Source organism: Pan paniscus, chromosome 5, assembly GCF_029289425.2.
Source record: "Pan paniscus chromosome 5, NHGRI_mPanPan1-v2.0_pri, whole genome shotgun sequence".
In the NCBI taxonomy this organism is placed as follows: Eukaryota; Metazoa; Chordata; class Mammalia; order Primates; family Hominidae; genus Pan; species Pan paniscus.
In genome coordinates this window covers 177,840,094-177,860,595 of record NC_073254.2, presented here as the reverse complement: position 1 = coordinate 177,860,595, position 20,502 = coordinate 177,840,094, and the positions used below count along the sequence as shown (strand labels likewise).

Here is a 20,502-nt window from a genome sequence, read left to right as displayed (position 1 = left end):
GAAATATGGACTCATGGGAAGGGAAAGACGTGACCGTCCCCCAGCCCGACACCCGTAAAGGGTCTGTGCTGAGGAGGATTAGTAGAAGAGGAAGGCCTCTTTGCAGTTGAGATAAGAGGAAGGCATCTGTCTCCTGTTCGTCCCTGGGCAATGGAATGTCTCGGTGTAAAACCCGATTGTATATTCCATCTACTGAGATAGGAGAAAAACATCTTAGGGCTGGAGGTGAGACATGCTGGCAGCAATACTGCTCTTTAATGCACCGAGATGTTTTTGTATGTGCACATCAAAGCACAGCACCTTTTTCTTAACCTTGTTTATGACACAGAGACATTTGTCCACATGTTTTCCTGCTGACCCTCTCCCCACTATTACCCTATTGTCCTGCCACATCCCCCTTTCTGAGATGGTAGAGATAATGATCAATAAATACTGAGGGAACTCAGAGACTGGCGCCGGTGCAGATCCTCCATATGCTGAGTGCCAGTCCTCTTGGCCCACCTTTCTTTCTCTATACTTTGTCTCTGTGTCTCTTTCTTTTCTCAGTCTCTCGTCCCACCCGACGAGAAACAACCACAGGTGTGGAGGGGCAGGCCACCCCTTCAATCCTGTTAATTTTTTTTTTTTTTGAGACAAAGTCTCACTCTGTCACCCAGACTAGAGTGCAGTAGCGCAATCTCAGCTCACTGCAACCTCCGCCTCCTGGGTTCAAGCGATTCTCCTGCCTTAACCTCCAGAGCAGCTGGGATTACAGGCATGTGACACCATGCCCAGCTAATTTTTGTATTTTTAGTAGAGACGAGGTTTCACCTTGTTGGCCAGGCTGGTCTCGAACTCCTGACCTCAAGTGATCCGCCCGCCTTGGCCTCCCAAAGTGCTGGGATCCCGGCTCTGTTAATTTTTTAAGTGCACAATACAGTGTTAACTACAGGCACCGTGTTGTACAGGAGACCTCTAGAACTTATTCATCTAGTATAACTGAAACTATATTAATTGAATAATAATTTCCCACTTCCCCTCCCTGCAGACCCTGGCAACCACCATTCTGCTCTTTGTTCCTACGAATTTGAATATTTTAGATATCTCCTTTAAGTAGAATCATGCAGCATTTGTCTTTCTGTGTCTGGCTTATTTCACTTGGCATCGTGTTCCCAAGGCTCTTCCATGTTGTCTCACATTGCAGGATTTCCTTCTTTTCTAAGGCAGAATAGTATTCCATTTATGTACACATCATATTTTCTTTACCCATTGTTGTACATTTAGGTTGTTTCCACATCTTGGCTATTGTGAATGGTGCTGCAATGAACATGGGAATGACAATATTTGAGATTCGGATTTTAATTGTTTTGGATAAAGACTAAATTCCTAGATTATATAGTAGTTCTAGTTTTAATTTTTTGAGAACCTCCTGATATGGTTTGGCTCTGTGTCCCCACCCAAATCTCATCTTGAACTATACTCCTGTAATTCTCACGTGTTGTGGGAGGGACCCAGTGGGAGATAATTTGAATCATGGGGGTGGTTTTCCCCATACTGTTCTCATGGTAGTGAATAAGTCTCACGAGATCTGATGGGTTTATCAGGGGTTTCTACTTTAGCATCTTCCTCATTTTCTCTTGCCACCCCCATGTAAGAAGTGCCTTTCACCTCCCACCATGATTCTTAGCCTCCCCAGCCATGTGGAACTGTAAGTCCAATGAAACCTCTTTTTCTTCTCAGTCTTGGGTACAACTTTATCAGCAGTGTGAAAATGGACTAATACACCTCCATACCATGTTCCATAGTGGCTGCACCATTTTGTATTCCTGCCAACAGCATACAAACCTTCCAATTTCTTCACATCCTCTCCAACACTTATTATATTTTTAAAAAAATAACAGTCATTCTAACAGGTGTGAAGTGCTAGCTCATCGTGGTTTTGATTTGCATTTCCCTGATGATTAGTGGCATTGAACATCTTTCCATATGCCCGTTGGCCATTTGCATGTCTTCCTTGGAGAAATGTCTATTCAAGTCCTTTGCCTATTTTTAAATTGTGTTATTAGGGTTTTTTTTTTCCTGTTGAGTTGTAGAAGTCCCTTATATATTTTGGATATTAATCCTTTATCAGATATATGGTTTGCAAACATTTTCTCCCATTTAACAGGTTGTCTCTTCACTCTGTTGATTATTTCCTTTGCTGTGCAGAAGCTTTCTAGTTGGATGTATTCTCATTTGTCTGTGTTTGCGTTTGTTGCCATATCTATGAAATCATTGCCAAGACCATGTCACAAAACTTTTCCTCTATCTTTCTTCTAGGAGTTTTACAGTTTTGGGTTTTACATTGAAGTTTTTAATCTATTTGCATTGATTTTTGTGTATGGTGTAAGATAAGGATACAATTTGCATGTGGATATCCAGTTTTACAAAACACCATTTGTTGTAGAGACTATCCTTTCTCCATTGTGGAGTCTTGGCACCCTCATTGAATATCAGTTGACTGCATATGCATGGGTTTATTTCTGGTCTTTTGGTCAACATGTCTGTGTTTATGCCAATACCATACTGTTTTAATTATCAGAACTTTGTAATACATTTTGAAATTAGGAAGTGCGATGTCTCCAGCTAACACAGCTGGAGTTCTTTTTCAAGATAGATTGGGGTATTCAGGGTCTTTTATATTTCCATATGAATTTAAAAATTTTTTTCTATTGTTGTAGAAAATGCATTGGAATTTTGATAGGGATTACATTAAATTTATAGATCATTGTGGGTAGTTATGGACATTTTGACAATGGTAACTCTTTCAATCCATGGACATGGGTTGTCTTTCCATTTATTTGTGCCTACTATAATTTCTTTCATCAATGTTTTGTAGTTTTCAGTGTACAAGTCTTCCACCTCCTTAGTTAAGTTTATTCCTAAGTATTTTATTCTTTTTGATGTTATAGTAAGTGGAATTTTTTCCCCTAATTTCCTTTTTTGGCCATATCCGTTCTTCTACCCTTTATCTTAGCAGGAGTTAGTGGCTGGGTGTGGTGGCTTATGCCTGTAATCCCAGTACTTTGGGAAGCTGAGGCAGGCGGATCACCTGAGGTCAGGAGTTTGAGGCCAGCCTGGCCAACATGGTGAAACCCCATCTTTACTAAAAATACAAAAATTAGCCAGGTGGGGTGGCTGTAGTCCCAGCTACTCGGGAGGTGGAGGCAGGAGAATCGCTTGAACCCAGGTGGCAGAGGTTGCAGTAGCCAAGATCACGCACTTCAGCCTGGGTGACAGAGCAAGACTCTGTTTCAAAAAAAAAAAAAAAAAGTTAGCACAATTGCCACTACTGACAGTAATACAGTAATCACTCCCATTACTTCAGCATATACTCTATGTGAGGTCAGTGCCAAGCCCTGGCATGTAATATCTTACTTAATTATCAAAATGATTCCATGAGGTGGGTTTCCTCATCCCATTTTATAGATGAGGAAACTGAGGCCCACAAGAGGTAAGTAATTTTCCCAAGGTCTCAGACTAGTAAGTTTCAAACCTAAGAGCCAAACCAGACCCTGACTGCACCCCATCACCCATCTCCCCGAACTCTCTCCCTGTCTAACCATGGGAACAGCAGATATGCATGGGACAGAGACCTCTTCATCTGATGGTTTCACGGAATCAGTATGTGAGTTCCCTTGGGGTTGTGAAATCTAATTTAGAACCCAAAGGTAATTGACTATATAAAATTCACTGCTTGACATGAATTCTCTTGTGAGTTTTATTTAACCTCTTTGTACTTTAGATTCTGTGAGGTTGTGACAGAGATTTTCCGCTACCTACTTCCTCAGGATGTAAGAAGGTAATTGAGATAATGTCTCTGAAAGCATTTTTCAATATTGAGAGGAAAGATACTATGGAGAGCCATGCTATTGTTACTGTGATTTTAATAACTCTTCCCAACTCTTAGGATGTTGATATTATAATGAAACATATTAATTTATTGAAAATATTCTGCACAGTTCCTTAAACTCTCAGGAGAAAAGGCTGTTTGAGAATGAAAATGAGAAATCAGATAAATTATCAGCTATAGGTAAAACATTCTTTTTTTTTTGATACAGATTCTCACTCTGTTGCCCAGGCTGGAGTGCAGTGGCATGATCTTGGCTCACTGCAACCTCCACCTCCCAGGTTCAAGTGATTCTCTTGCCTCAGCCTCTCAAGTAGCTGGGGCTACAGGCGCGTACCACCATGCCCTGCTAATTTTTGCATTTTTAGTAGAGACGGGGTTTCACTATGTTGGCCAGGCTGGTCTCAAACTCCTGACATTGTGACCCACCCGCCTTGGCCTCCCAAAGTGCTGGGATTACAAGCGTGAGCCACCATGCTCAGCCTGGGTAAAATATTCTTTAGTGGTCAAAATGTTATATTGGACAGAAGATAAATTTGTTTTAAGTAAGGGGAAGTTCTCTTATTTTACATTGGCATTTGTAAAACAAGGTATAGACCCATTTTAAAGGAAATATTTATCATAGATATCCAATGTTGACCTAAATTCTTTTTTATTATATTACTTAAATATGATCAAAACTAAAACTAGATACAGAGTCCTTATACTGTTAGATCTAATACAGTGATAAAACCAAGAAAAATCTACAAATTCTATAAAAACAAAATGAAAAAACTAATAAAATTCAGATTAATAACATGAATTTAATATGATGGATGATGTTGTTTTGTATTTAACAGAATAAAGAACAAAATTCTTATTTGGTTCTATGTTTAAGAGTTTTGATTCAATTCTCAGACTGCTTGGGTTCAAATCTCAACTCTGTCTCTTACCAGCTTGACAATGGGCAAGTTATTTAACCTCTCTTAGACTCAGTTTCCTAATTGGAAAATAATAATAGAACTCATCTCAAAGAGCCCTAGTAAAGATTAACATTGATAACATCTATCAATTACTCAGCACAGTGCTTAGTACATAATAGGGGCTCAATAAACATTTGGTATTATTAATAATATTGTTTTATTTAAAACGAATAAAAATAATTCATATTTTCCATAAATATACTTTATATGGGATTAGCAATTTCATTGCTTTGTTTTTTAGTTCATGATGATTAAACATTACATTTAACCAAATTCTGTTATGAGCAATTCTTGATAGCAAGTGTTGACAAGGTGTAGTTAGTAACAGCACCAGGCTGCCTTATCACTTGAAGATAAGCTTATGTTGAGTCAGGATTGCAATATGCCTCGAATGAGTAGTTAATACAATGATTGCCAGAATTAATAGAAGAATAACTTCACAACATACTTACTCCTGTACTTATGGCAAGCTGATATGAATGAAGACGGAACATAAAACTCGACTGCTCACACGGTTTGATAATCACTGAATTCTACTCTGTGCTTCTGATATCTCAGTTCCTCAAGTGCTTTTTAAAAAATGTGAACTATTCCTGCAAGAGATGATTTGGTCAAGCATGGCTAAGAGAGTAGACTGTTTTCATTCAGTGAAAATGTCTTGTGTGTTTGTGTGTGCATGTACACAGCCACATGCTTTTTCCAGGTCCCTCTGGCCCCTTCCGTTCTGTTCTGGTTTGTGTGGGGGCATTACTTTCTTGCAGGTGGGTTTTTATTCTTTGTCTTTGAGCAGGGGTCCTCAGTCTCAGGGCCACAGACCTGTACCAGTCCATGGCCTGTTACGAACCAGGCTGCATAGCAGGAGGTGAGCGGCGGACAAGTGAGCATTACCGCCTGAGCTCTGCCTTCTGTCAGATCAGTTGCGCCATTAGATTCTCATGGGAGCTTGAATCCTATCGGGAACTGTGCATGTGAAGGATCTAGGTTGTGTGCTCCTTATGAGAATCTAATGCCTGATGATCTGAGGTGGAACAGTTTCATACCCTCTGACCCCACGACCCACCCTGTGGAAAAACGGCCTTCCACAAAACTGGTCCCTGGTGCCAAAAAGGCTGGGGACCACTGTCTTAGAGAATATACTTGCTCAGGCTTCATGCTTCAAATCACAGTCTTTCCTAACTTTTTTGTTGTTTTGAGACAAAGTCTTGCCTTGTCACCCAGCCTGTCTTTCCTGATTTTAATTGTAAGAGTCTGGCTCTCTCCAAAAAGCTCTGCAGAAATGTCTGCCACTTGTTCTGTTCCCCCTGCAAAGGCTCCTTCCTCTCTTTCCGGCCAGGCTCCCCCTCCATCTCTGTCTTGCCCCAGGATAAGGATGGGAGGGTGTCTGGTTGCTCTCCATTTGGCTGGAAGAGTAACTTCCTGAAAACAGAGTACTCCATTGGGCAGAAATACGGCCCCTTGATACTTAATATTTAAGGACAGAAAGAAGTCTTCTGCCTGGCGATGGAAGCGCAGGATCATTACCTGTTAGCCACTTTATGCCCAGCATCCTGTAGGCTACAGACTGCCCACCTTAACTGTTTCATACACTTACATTTTAATGTTTTTTTTTAAAGGGGAAACAAGTTGTGTCATAAATATATGCAAGCTCAATCTTTGAATACCTCAACTTTTAGGAAAAATGCTCTTCACATGTTGCAAGACTTCACAAAAGAATTATGCAGAAATGGATAACTAATTGTAAATTTTAAGTAACTTCCAGTTCCTTTTGTATTCCCATTGGTCCACTTGACTAGTCCTAACAACAAAAAAGTCACTTCCAGGACATTTGATTCCTGGAGTTCTATCTGCAGGATGCCATTGATCAATTCCAACATTCTAAATGTTTTTTACTGATTCCTGTTTTTGGATGCCATATTTGTCTTTTTGTGTTAATATGTATATGAGAACCAAAATTCCAGGGATAGCGGATTTTAATGAAGAATAACAGCATTTATGTAATGTGTTTACACAACAGGATTGAAAATTTTTCTCTAAATTTCTTTCTTTCCACGCTTTCACATACATAACTGGAGAAGAGAAGAAGGACAATTTTGGATCCAGGTAGTACTTTCAGGAGCTCTTGGGGTGGAGCAGTTCTCAGTTTGAGAAGCCGGGATGGGCATCTGACCACGGACACACTGTGCCTGCGTTTTTCACCTGCTTTTCCCTTTTATAAGTAAATCTTTCATATTCTCGTCCTTGGGCTCATTAAAAGAAGAAAAACATGAAGTCTTTCAGTGGTTTGCTCTTTCTTGGCTCAGGAAAGTGAAATTTAAGGTGAAAAATCACCCTGGGCAGAATGGAAATGCCAAACTTTCCAAGTCAACTTTTCCTGGGTTAAAATCAAACAGGGCCACGAAGGATCAAGTCTTCTTTTCTTGGCTCCACAAATTACAGAGGGGTCAACAACAATGTCATTTAATACACGGAAAAGGGTTCCATGCCTGCAGGGGAGTTTATTAGGTTTGGATTTGAGAGAAGAGAATAAAGCAAAACACAAAAACCCAGGCCTGGACTTTCAGTGTAGCCATGAGTGACTTCTTTCCCCGCTGGTGCCACAGCCTTTATCAACACGTGGCTATTACGATGACGATCACTGCCACTAACTGGGCACCTCTTGAATACCAGGTTCTTGACATGTAGAATTTCTACATCTCACAATAACATAGCAAAAAAAAAAGGTGATTTTATTGCTGTTTTGTAGATGAGTGTGACAGAGGCTCAGGGAGGTTTGTAGCTTACCCAAATCACACAGCCAGTAAATAGTAAAATTGGGCTTTGAATTTAGCTCTGCTTGACTCCAAAACATACTCTTTTCCTATCTACCCTTCTTCCTTTGCTTATTGTAGAGGTCTCCATCCTCCTTAAAGTTAGAAAGAAAGGGCCGGTGGCTCACCCTTGTAATCCCAGCACTTTGCGAGGCCGAGGTGGGTGGATCACAAGGTCAAGAGATCGAGACCATCCTGGCCAACATGGTGAAACCCTGTCTGTACTGAAAATACAAAAACTAGCCGGGTGTGGTGGCACATACCTGTAGTCCCAGCTACTCGGGAGGCTGAGGCAGGAGAATTGATTGAATCTGGCAGGCGGAGGTTGCAGTGAGCAGAGATCATGCCACTGCATTCCAGCCTGTCAATAGAGCAAGACTGCGTCTCAAAAAAAAAAAAAAAAAAAAAAAAAAGAAAGAAAGAAAGACTAAGTCCAGAGGGAACCAGGAAAATGCCGTCATCATCCCTGTTGGTTCCAGTGAGGGCTGAAGTGCTGGGGGTGCTGTTGCAAGCCTTTTCAATTCCAAGGGTGGTGAGATGCATCTTCCATGGTGTGAGAGGGCTGGGTGAGGAGTCAGGGTGTCAGAAAGAGTGGTTCCAGGGGGAAGTTGATTGCATTTGAGTAAATACTGGGAGCAGGAGAAAATGAATGTGCTTTCTGCTCATGGCTGTCTCCACTCATCTGCATATGATCACTGGAATTAAATTACCTTACACATTTTATTATACATTCCAGGAGTCATGTCTTAAAATTATATTGAAGATTATACCTGGAGATTGCATGATGTACTTAAGAGGCAAGAAGAGCCTCTTAAACTATGGCTCATTTGCGGTGAAGTCATGGGGCCTGATGATGCATTCACAGAGGCATCGGCTGAAAGTCAGAAGATGGGTGGTCTCGTCCCTGCTCTACAACTCAGCTACTCAGCCACTAAACTGCTTAGGGCCAGCCGGGAGCATTATGATCATATAAAAAGAATAGCTGCTGTCTTCAATATCAAGCATTTACCATATTATAGGCATTAGATTAGTTGTTTTATATACAATGCATCAGTTAATTTTCATGACCACTTTTCCAACTCACTCTTAAAAGGACAAGATTTATGTATAATTTTTTTTTTTTTTTTTTTTTTTTTAAGACAGAGTCTCTCTCTATCACCCAGGCTGGAGTACAGTGGTGCTGTCTCAGCTCACTGCAACTTCTGCATCCTGGGTTCAAACGATTCTCCTGCCTCAGCCTCCCGAGTAGCTGGGACTATAGGTATACGTCACCATGCCTGGCTATTTTTTTTTTATTTTCAGTAGAGACGGGGTTTCACCTTGTTGGCCAGGCTGGTCTTGAATTCCTGACCTCCAGTGATCCACCAGCCTCAGCCTCCCAAAGTGCTGGGATTATAGGTGTGAGCCACCATGCCCAGCCTTATTTATGATTAAAATAGGTAATGCTGAGAAACACTTTGGAATGGCAGTGCAAGGACCTCTGAAAATCCTGTCTCCATAAAAGCAACAAGAACACTGTAAAAAATGGTCAAAACCAACTTTTTCAAAACTCTGGAAATTAACCAAAGGCTTGCAATAATACCAGGAGCATTTATTGAAGTAAAATGGTTAAATCTTGGTAAAGACAATGAGCCTTGTGGAGTTTTCTGTTTATCTGTTGTTGTTTTGATTACACACTGGGTCTTTGATGTCTCCATTCTCAAGCCTAGCCCCATTTTTTGTTTTTTTTTTTGCATAGGCCTCAGGCTTCTGAAATCAACTCCAATGGGCTTTCTACCTGTAAAATGATATTATCTCACAACATCTTTGTTGGCAGGGATGTCTGGCCCATTAGATGGTACTGTCACCATGCCTCAGACTTGTCCACAGGCTCACAGAAATGACTGACTGAGATTTAAAACAGAGAACTAAACCCGAAAATACAAATAAAGCTTCAAAGTTAACATTAATGAGGATTTAACTAAATACCTGAAAAACATAACATCATAGTTCCACTCATTCAGTCACTAAATTTAGGGCTTTTGGAACTTTCATTACATTAGCAAGTTATCTGTGGATTAGTTCTTTTTTCACTTTGAAAAAATTCCTGAGTATCTAGATGATCTCCAAGCAATGACTGTTAATCTTAAATTAAATGAGTTACTGAGACCAACAAAAAAATTTCAAAGTATTATTATAAAAGTCTACTTAAGGTGGGACATGGATATGTTTTTGTCTTTGACGTGATGTAAGGGCCCCAGAAGTCAGAGTTGTAGGACTCAGGGAGAGCTTACAGTGGCCTTGGTTGTGAGGAACAAATTACATTACATATGTGTAATGTAATGTGTACGTTACATATGTGTAATGTAATGTGTACGTTACGTATGTAATAATCACATTACAAATGTGATTATGGCATTGTAGAAAAATCCATTAACTACTCTGAAGAATCTACAGAAGAAATGCCATCGGCCCAAAAGACCATCAGCCAGGAGCCCCTGAACCACTGCACCTGTGGTTCCCAAATCCACTCGATCATCCAAGTTGCTGGGAAGAGTGTCAGAGTGGTGCCTGGGAATTGGTGTCTTAACCAGCACTCCAAGTGATTCTGACAACAGGCCAGGTTTGGGAACCACTGGACTTGACCCAAAGGTCTTCCCATCCCATCTCATCTCATTTCATTTCATTTTGCTCTTGGTTTGTCCTTTTGGACAAGAACAGCTGATCACTCTCATCTTGACCGCGAGTCTTCATGACCCTGACTGCTGCCAAATCTTTCTTAGCCAAGCAGGAGAAGCCCAGTGGCGTTCAGAACACAGAGTCAAACACAGCTGCTTCTGCCTTTCCTTTCCCAAACCTCTCCCAACCCGTAATAGCTTCCTTCCCAAACACTCTTCCCCTGTCCTCTCCTCAGTCCATCACCCTTACATGCCCTCACTCTCAGATGCTGGCTGGGGGGTTTCTTCACTTCCCTGCTCTTTTGTTCCAAGTCACACTGTCTGCAAAATGTTTTCTATTCTAGTTTTGCAATAACAGGCAGCAGCAGAGATTTCCGAGTTAGCAGTGCTATTACTGCTGGAGGCCAAGAGGCTGGAGAGAGGAAATAAATAGTGTTATATCCTCCTGAGGCCACCAGCAGAGCCAGTTGTTGTGGTGAGGGGAGGAAGGGAGGGAAGTGAGAGATTCACCTTTGCTTTTCTGGGCACTTTCCTTGGGCAGGAAGTCCGTTGAACTGACAGAATGATGGGGCCAGGTGGGACCTGACTCTTCATTAATCCAGGCCGGAGCTTGCAAGGAAGTTCTCTGCCGGAAATGTGATGCTTTAGTAATTTTAGCAAGAGTCTTATTTTGGCTGCAGAGGTTGAGGAGGCTGCATTTCTTCCTTGGGGGAGGCCTTCCCCCCGTAAGGTTCATGTGCTTGGTGAATTTGTGCAAGGAGAATGCTGATGGAATTCAGCTTTTACCAGTGAGCCATTGGGTCCCTCAAGCACTGCAGACTTTATCATTTTTAATGGAACAAGGCTAATTATAGATAGATAATTAAAATTAAAATGAATTTTCTTGTTGCATGAGATATCCGCCATGCTCAGGTTTTGCCTGATAACAGCAGCAGCAGCAGTTTACTGCAGTGTGGCTCAGTGTGCAGCCAGTGATCATTTACATCAGAATCACCTGGGGGCCATTGTTAAAAATGCAGATTCCTGGACCCAGATGCAGGCAAGCAGAATGTCTGGGGTGGGAGGCCCAGGCATCCGCATGTTTAACTAGATTCACAAGTGATTCTCTGTTTTTTTTTTTTTTTTTTTTTTTTTTTTTTTTTTGAGACAGAGTCTTGCTGTGTTACCCAGACTGGAGTGCAGTGGCATAATCTCGGCTCATATGGAACTCCACCTCCTGGGTTCCAGTGATTATTGTGTTTCAGCCTCCTGAGTAGCTGGGATTTCAGGTGCGTGCCACCACATCTGGCTAATTTTTATATTTTTTAGTAGAGACAGGGTTTTGCCATGTTGGCCAGGCTGGTCTCGAACTCCTGGCCTCAAGCGATCCCCCTACCTCAGCCTCCTAAAGTGCTAGGATTACAGGCATGAGCCATGGCACTTATGACTCCCACTTATGACTGAGAACATGCGGTGTTTGGTTTTCTGTTCTTGTGTTAGTTTGCTGAGAATGATGGTTTTCAGCTTCATCCATGTCCCTACAAAGGACATGAACTCATCCTTTTTTATGGCTGCATAGTATTCCATGGTGTATATGTGCCACATTTTCCTTATGCAGTCTGTCATTGATGGGCATTTCAGCTGGTTCCAAGTCTTTGCTATTGTGAATAGCGCTTCAATAAACATACATGTGCATGTGTCTTTATAGTAGAATGATTTATAATCCTTTGGGTATATACCCAGTAATGGGATCGCTGGGTCAAATGGTATTTCCAGTTCTAGATCCTTGAGGAACTGCCACACTGTCTTCCACAATGGTTAAACTAATTTACACTCCCACCAACAGTGTAAAAGTGTTCCTATTTCTCCATATCCTCTCCAGCATCTGTTGTTTCCAGACTTTTTAATGACTGCCATTCTAACTGGCATAAGATGGTATCTCATTATGGTTTTGATTTGCATTTTTCTAATGACCAGTGATGATAAGCTTTTTTTCATATGTTTGTTGGCTGTATAAATGTATCCTTTTGAGAAGCATCTATTCATATCATTTGCCCACTTTTTGATGGGTTTTTTTGTTTTTTTCTTGTAGATTTGTTTAAATTCCTTGTAGATTCTGGATATTAGCCCTTTGTTAGATGCATAGATTGCAAAAATTTTCTCCCATTCTGTAGGTTGCCTGTTCACTCTGATGATAGTTTCTTTTGCTGTGTAGAAGCTCCTTAGTTTGGTTAGATCCCATTTGTCAATTTTGGCTTTTATTGCCACTGCTTTTGGCGTTTTAGTCATGAAGTCCTTGCCCATGCCTGTACTGAATGGTATTACCTAGGTTTTCTTCTAGGGTTTTTATGGTTTTAGGTCTTATGTTTAAGTCTTTAATCCATCTTGAATTAATTTTTGTGTAAGGTGTAAGGAAGGGGTCCAGTTTCAGTTTTCTGCATATGGCTAGCCAGTTTTCCCAACACCATTTATTAAATAGGAAATCCTTTCCCCATTGCTTGTTTTTGCCAGGTTTGTCAAAGATCAGATGGTTGTAGATGTGTGGCATTATTTCTGAGGCCTCTGTTCTGTTCCATTGGTCTATATATCTGTTTTGGTACAAGTACCATGCTGTTTTGTTTACTGTAGCCTTGTAGTATACTTTGAAGTCAGGTAGCATGATGCCTCCAGCTTTGTTCTTTTTTCTTAGGGTTATCTTTACCATATGGGCTAATTGCCCCAATTAAAAGACACAGACTGGCAAATGGGATAAAGAGTCAAGACCCATCACTGTGCTGTATTCAGGAAACCCATCTCATGTGCAAAGACACACATAGGCTCAAAATAAAGGGATGGAGGAATATTTACCAAGCAAACGGAAAGAAAAAAATAAAAGCAGGGGTTGCAATCCTAGTCTCTGATAAAACAGACTTTAAACCAACAAAGATAAAAAAAGACAAAGAAGGGCATTACATAGGTAAAGGGATCAATGTAACAAGAAGAGCTAACTATCCTAAATACATATGCACCCAATACAGGAGTACCCAGATTCATAAAGCAAGTTCTTAGAGACCTACAAAGAGACTTAGACTTCCACACAATAACAGTAGGAGACTTTAACACCCCATTGTCAATATTGGACAGATCAACGAGACAGAAAATTAACAAGGATATTCAGGACTTGAACTCAGCTCTGGACCAAGTGGACCTAATAGACATCTGCAGAACTCTCCACCCCAAATCATCAGAATATACATTCTTCTCAGCACTACATCTCACTTATTCTAAAATTGACCACATAATTGGAAGTAAAACACTTCTCAGCAAACCATAACAAACAGTCTCTCAGACCACAGTGCAATCAAATTAGAACTCAGGATTAAGAAACTCACTCAAAACCACACAACTACATGGAAACTGAACAACCTGCTCCTGAATGACTACTGGGTAAATAATGAAATTAAGGCAGAAATAAATAAGTTATTTGAAACCAACAAGAACAAAGACACAACGTATGAGAATCTCTGGGACACAGCTAAAGTGGTGTTTAGAGGGAAATTTATAGCAGTAAATGCCCAAAGGAGAAAGCGGGAAAGATCTAAAATCGACACCCTAACGTCACAATTAAAAGAACTAGAGAAGCAAGAGCAAACAAATTCAAAAGCTAGCAGAAGACAAGAAATAACTAAGATCAGAGCAGAACTGAAGGAGATAGAGACACGAAAAACCCTTCAAAAAATCAATGAACTCAGGAGCTGGCTTTTTGAAAAGATTAACAAAATAGATAGACTACCAGCCAGACTAATAAAGAAGAAAAGAGAGAAGAATCAAATAGACACACACAAAAAAGATAAAGGGGATATTACCACTGATCCCACAGAAATATAAACTACCATCAGAGAATACTATAAACACCTCTACACAAATAAACTAGAAAGTCTAGAAGAAATGGATAAATTCCTGGACACATATACTCTCCCAAGACTAAACCAGGAAGAAGTCGAATCCCTGAATAGACCAATAACAAGTTCTGAAATTGAGGCAGTAATTAATAGCCTACCAACCAAAAAAAAAAAAATGAGGACCAGACGGATTCACAGCCGAATTATACCAGAGGTACAAAGAGGAGCTGGTACCACTCCTTCTGAAACTATTCCAAACAACAGAAAAAGAGGGACTCCTCCTTAACTCATTTTATGAGGCCAGCATCATCCTGATATCAAAACCTGGCAGAGACACAACAAAAAAAGAGAATTTCAGGCCAATATCCCCGATGAACATCGATGTGAAAATCCCCAATAAAATACTGGCAAACCAAACCCAGCAGCACATCAAAAAGCTTATCTACCACCATCAGGTTGGCTTCATCCCTGGGATGCAAGGCTGGTTCAACATATGCAAATCAATAAATGCAATCCACCACATAAACAGAACCAATGACAAAAACTACATGATTATCTCAATAGATGCAGAAAAGGCCTTCGATAAAATTCAACACCCCTTCATGCTAAAAACTCTCAATAAACTAGGTATTGATGGAACGTGTCTCAAAATAATAAGAGCTATTTATGACAAACCCACAGCCAATCATACTGAATGGGCAAAAACTGGAAGCATTCCCTTTGAAAACCAGCACAGGACAAGGATGCGCTCTCTCACCACTCCTATTTAACATAGTATTGGAAGTTCTGGCCAGGGCAATCAGGAAAGAGAAAGAAATAAAGGGTACTCATATAGGAGGAGAGGAAGTCAAATTGTCTCTGTTTACAGATGACATGATTGTATATTTAGAAAACCCCGTCGTCCCAACCCCAAATCTCCTTAAGATGATAAGCAACTTCAGCAAAGTCTCAGGATACAAAATCAATGTGAAAAATCACAAGCATTCCTATACACCAATAACAGACAAACAGAGAGCCAAATCATGAGTGAACTCCCATTCACAATTGCTACAAAGAGAATAAAATACCTCGGAATACCACTTAAAGGACCTCTTCAAGGAGAACTACACACCACTGCTCAAGGAAATAAGAGAGGACACAAACAAATGGAAAAACATTACATGCTCATGGATAGGAAGAATCAATATCGTGAAAATGGCCATACTGACCAAAGTAATTTATAGATTCAATGCTGTCCCCATCATGCTACCATTGACTTTCTTCACAGAATTAGAAAAAACTACTTTAAATTTCATATGGAACTAAATAAAGATTTTTAAAGAAAGAACTGTCTAGGCACAGTAGGGATTCCAGTTGTGTTCCTCCCTACTTAACAAAATTCAAATACAAGTGTCTCCGGAAATTACAGTTTATGCTGAAGCTCTCAGAAGATAAACATCTTCGGTTTGGAATGATTGACAGGCTCAGGTGGGTTTTTTTTTTTTTTTTTTTTGAGACATAGTCTCACTTTGCCCAGGTTAGAGTGCGGTGGCGTTATCTTAGCTCACTGCAACCTCTGCCTCCCAGGTTCAAGAGATTCTTGCCTCAGCCTCCCGAGTAGCTGGAATTATAGGTGCGTGCCACCATACCCAGCTAATTTTGTATTTTTAGTAGAGACATGGTTTCACTGTTTGCTCAGGCTGGTCTTGAACTCCTGACTGCAAGTGATCTGCCCTCCTCGGCCTCCCAAAGTGCTGGGATTACAGGTGTGAACCACCGCGCCAGGCCCTCAGGTGGGATTTTGGTGGCCTAGATGGAGCAGTCACAGGCTGAGGGGACCTGAATGCAGTGGCCCTGGGCTGACAGTAGCCCCTCTGTGGGAGCTGAGCTCAGCTTCTGCCTCAGACTTGCAAAGGTATGGGTTTTATTTTATTTTTATTTTTTAGTAGAGATGGGTTTTCACCATGTTGGCCATGCTGGTTTCGAACTCCTGACCTCAGGTGATCCACCCACTTCAGCCTCCCAAAGCACTGGGATTACAGGCATGAGCCACCACGCCCGGCCAGGTCTGGGCTTTTAATTGTCAACTTCCACAGGATGTTCATTCTGAAGAGCTAGCTTCCTTCCTGGTCCAGCCCTGTTAGTTTGTCAGGATGGAGACAACTGTGGAATCAATCTCTGTCCCTCCTGGTTCCACTTGAATGAGGCCCTTCTTTTTTTTTTTTTTTTTTTTTTTTTGAGGCAGAGTCTTGCTCTGTCACCCAGGCTGGAATGAAGTGGTGCGATCTCCGCTCACTGAAACTTCCACCTTCCGGGTTCCAGCGATTCTCCTGCTTCAGCCTTCCCAGTAGCTGGGATTAGAGGTGTGCACCACCATGCCTGGCTCATTTTTTGTATTTTTAGTAGAGACGGTGTTTCGCCATATTTCCCAAGCTGGTCTCGAACTCCTGAGCTCAGGTGATCCACCCCCCTCGGCCTCCCAAAGTGCTAGGATTACAGGCGTGAGCCACCCGGCCCAGCCAGGAGGCCCTTCTTGACCTTGTGACAGAAGGACAACCCTCAGCTTCAGGCAGCCCGCAGCCAAACTGTTGGTAGCATCTTAGCCTGAATCCAGTTGGGAAATTCTTCTTAAAGGTGCTGGCTGTTTTCTTTGAACATAATAATGTAGGGGAGAAAATATAATTTCTTTTCTTTCCCTCATGGGTTCTTAGTTGAAACACCCCCCTTGAAAACAAAAGCCAGATTAAAAAGGGAAAAACCAGCAGAAGTCTACTGACATGAGCTGTACCCATCATGCTGGAGAGGCCTTTGTTCAAGAGCATTTCTCTCTCAAGGCAGTGGCCTTCGGACCTTGCTCAAATAGTATTTTAACAAAGAGCCATAAATCCTATAATGATAAGACAAAGAAGACAGCATCTTCAGGCTTCCAAAAAGCAGGAAAATGCAGGAGGATAAATTTATGGAAAGAGTAAAGTCTGCTCCTAGGTCCTTGGGTGCTGCTGCCTCCCAGCTGAGAAGCGAATGTTGTGAAGGCCCTTGTCTTTAGGTGGAAAAGGCAGGGAGGAGGACAAGAAGACCTTTGTCTTTGTAAATTGCCATCCTGCCATCCAATCCCCAGGATTTTAGAGAGGGATATTTTCGTTCCCTTCTCTAGAATAGAGCAAACAATTTAACATAGCTTTGGAAAATATGCCTTTCCTCAACAATTAGTGCAATCATATACACTCAATGCAGAGAATGAAGAAATCATGAAAGCACACACACACACACACACACACATAAATCCTAAACTGAGTGTAACCCCGACACTTGGAGGTGACCCCTGACATTGATTTATGTATTTGTTTTCCATCTTCATTTATGTATTTCCATCATTCATTTACGTATTTATTTTTCATCTCCCTAGTTCAATATTATTATCCTAAAATATTATTATATTATCTTAAAATAACACTATCTTTTACATTACGATGATCATCACCATTTCTATTGTTATTCATCACCATTTTTACTTTTGTTCTTTCCAAGGGTGACGACTGTCATGTCTTTATACAACACTGAAGAGAGTTTCTCCCCTCACAAAGGCTGTCCCATCTTAGGATGATAACCGGAGAGTTGTCCTTAAGTCATAAATGCACACCGCTGGTCTTGGGCTATGTCTGTACCACCTGGGGTCCCTTCAGAGGTGAACCTTCTGAAATACTGTAAGTCCCCTTTGGAGGCAGGGACCATCTCAAGCTTGCTGAGGAGATCAGAAAGAAGACCCCTCTCTTTCTGAGCCTATGGAAAGATTTAGAAGAGTCCCTCACCATGGTCCTAGCTGCCGTGTAGAGGCCTGTAAGCTGAAGCTGGGGCCTCCTAGGACAAGCCTGTCCAACACGAAATTTTCTAAGTCATCTTGGAGGCCTTTCCACCTGGAATGGCAGTGAAAGGCTTCACCTTCCACCAGGCAAATTTTTCTTTTTTTTTTTTTTTGAGACAGAGTCTTGCTCTGTCACCCAGGCTGGAGTGCAGTGGCGTGATCTCAGCTCACTGCAAGCTCCACCCCTCGGATTCATGCCATTCTCCTGCCTCAGCCACCTGAGTAGCTGGGACTACAGGCACCCGCCACCATGTCCGGCTAATTTTTTTGTATTTTTAGTAGAGACGGGGTTATACCGTGTTTGCCAGGATGGTCTCGATCTCCTGACCTCGTGATCCGCTTGCCTCGGCCTCCTAAAGTGCTGGGATTACAGGTGTGAGCCACCGCGCCCGGCCCCACCAGGCAAATTTTTCTAAGCCAGTGTTGCAGCCTGGGCTCTGCCATTGCTCAAAACAATGTACTTGGAGAGTATCCTAGGACAGTCGGAACCTTGGGAAACGCTGGAAGTCCCCTCAGGTGGCCACAGAAGGCTGGAGCTGTGCCTGCCATTTTCAGCAACAGAGATGAACCTAGAGGGTGTCAGGCCAAATAAAATAAGCCAGGCATAGAAAGACACATACTGTACAATCTCACTTAAATGTAGAATCTGAAAAAGTCAAACAGCAGCAGAGAGTAGAATTGTGGTTGCCAAGGGCTGGGGCAAGGATGGCAGAAATGGAGAGATGTTGGGCCAAGGGTACAAAGAAGATGGGCACAGTGGCTCATGCGTGTAACCCCAGCTATTTGGAAGGCTGAGACAGGAAAATCACTTGAGTCCAAGAGTCCAAGGCCAGCCTGGAGAGCATAGTAGGACCTCCTCTCTAAAAACAAACAAACAAAACAAAACAAAACACCCACAAAGGGTAGGAAAGTTCAGTTAAACAGGATGAATAAGTTCTGGGGATCTTATGTACAGCAATGTGACTATAGTTAACAATACACTACTGTATACTTGAAATTTGCTAAGAGAGTCGATCTAAAGTGTTATCACCACACACACAAAATGGAAACGGTAGGAAGCGAGGGATGTGTTAATTAACTTGACTGTAGCCATCGTTTCACAATGTAAATGTATGTTGAGTCATCACATTCTATACCTTAAATATATACGATTTCCATTTGTCAAGTATACCTTAATAAAGATGAGGAAATAAATTAGGGGTCAAAAAAAGAAACAAGAGCCTCTACAAATAGGGATTTATCCACAACCTGCTGGGGCTGAGCAGGTGACCCAGGCCTAAGCCAGCTGGGATGTGGTAGTAAATGCAGCCTGGGGCAGAATGTTAGAAGGCGTGGAGTGCTGTGAGAATAGCTCTGTGACGTCCTACATTCTTAGTGGGAGGAACTAGAGGCTTACACCCAATGACCATGTAGTGTCTGCAATCTGACCTCAAGGCTGGAACTACTAAGGGGCCGCCCTCCCTGCCTCCAGGCTCTCCCACACCAATTCCTTCCTACCTGGTAGCCAAGGTGGTCTTTCAACTATCAATAGGCCTTTTGTGCCTCAAACCCCTCAACAGGGCTCTTCCCTGCCCTCTTGCCAAAGGAAGGAGTTCAAACTGTTGACCTTGGGACTTGGCCTTTGGTGACTGGGCTCCTGCTTCCCTGACTGGCATTCCCAGCAGTCCCAGGATTTTCCCCAGCACTGTGCGCTCCATGAGGACAGGGATCATTCCGATTAGACTGCCATCCATCAGACTGAGATCTCTAATAGGAAACCTAGTTGGGCTCCAAGCTGGAAGTGCCTAGTTTAATGCAGGACAGAGTAAGAGGGTCTTTGAGAGGGGAATGATATCCTTTATAGATTTTTATAATAGATCGGCAGATTATTCTTACACATAGAAGAGGGATTAAATATATTTAGTAGTTGAAGGGATCTGAACTTCAGGGGATCATCCCAAAGTTTCACTACTTGATCTGAGCAATTCCAGGTGAACTACAGGAGGTCAGATGAAGACCTCACAAGTTGTAACTCATTTAGAGAGCAAACATCTTCTTAATTAACATGGAAACCAATCCAATCTCATGTAAGAACCAAGGAAAAGAAACATTCTTCAACACAATGAGCAGGAGGTCATGGAGCCATGAGCAGACATAGATCATGGTTTCCACCTGTTGCATCTTAGGAAAAGAAACCAAATATTTCCTTCCTGCCTGCCTTCCTTTCTTCCTTCCCTCCTGCCTTCCTTTTTTCCTTCCTTCTTGCCTCCCGTCCTTCCTGCCTGCCTTCTTTCCTTCTAATGTAACATTTGTTTATTAGAGGCTGGGCCCAGTGGTTCACATCTGCAATCCCAGCACTTCGGGAGCGAGGCACGTGGATCACGAGGTCAGGAGTTTTGAGAGCAGCCTGGCCAACACGGTGAAACTCTGTCTCTACTAAAAATACAAAAATTAGCTGGGTGTGGTGGCACGCACCTGTAATCTCATCTATTCGGGAGGCTGAGGCAGGAGAATTGCTTGAACCTGGG

At 41.9% G+C, this 20,502-nt stretch overlaps 1 protein-coding gene across 1 annotated transcript in view; it reads right to left on the bottom strand.

Moving 5' to 3' along the window:
- Window positions 1-20,450, bottom strand: part of SNX9 (sorting nexin 9) — a 218,391-nt gene extending 197,941 nt beyond the window's left edge. Inside the window, exon 1 of the mRNA XM_063605047.1 lies at window positions 1-20,450. This exon is cut by the window's left edge and continues 13,726 nt beyond it. The gene's annotated coding sequence lies outside the window, so the exon portion shown is untranslated.
- Between the last annotated feature and the right edge of the window lie 52 nt (window positions 20,451-20,502).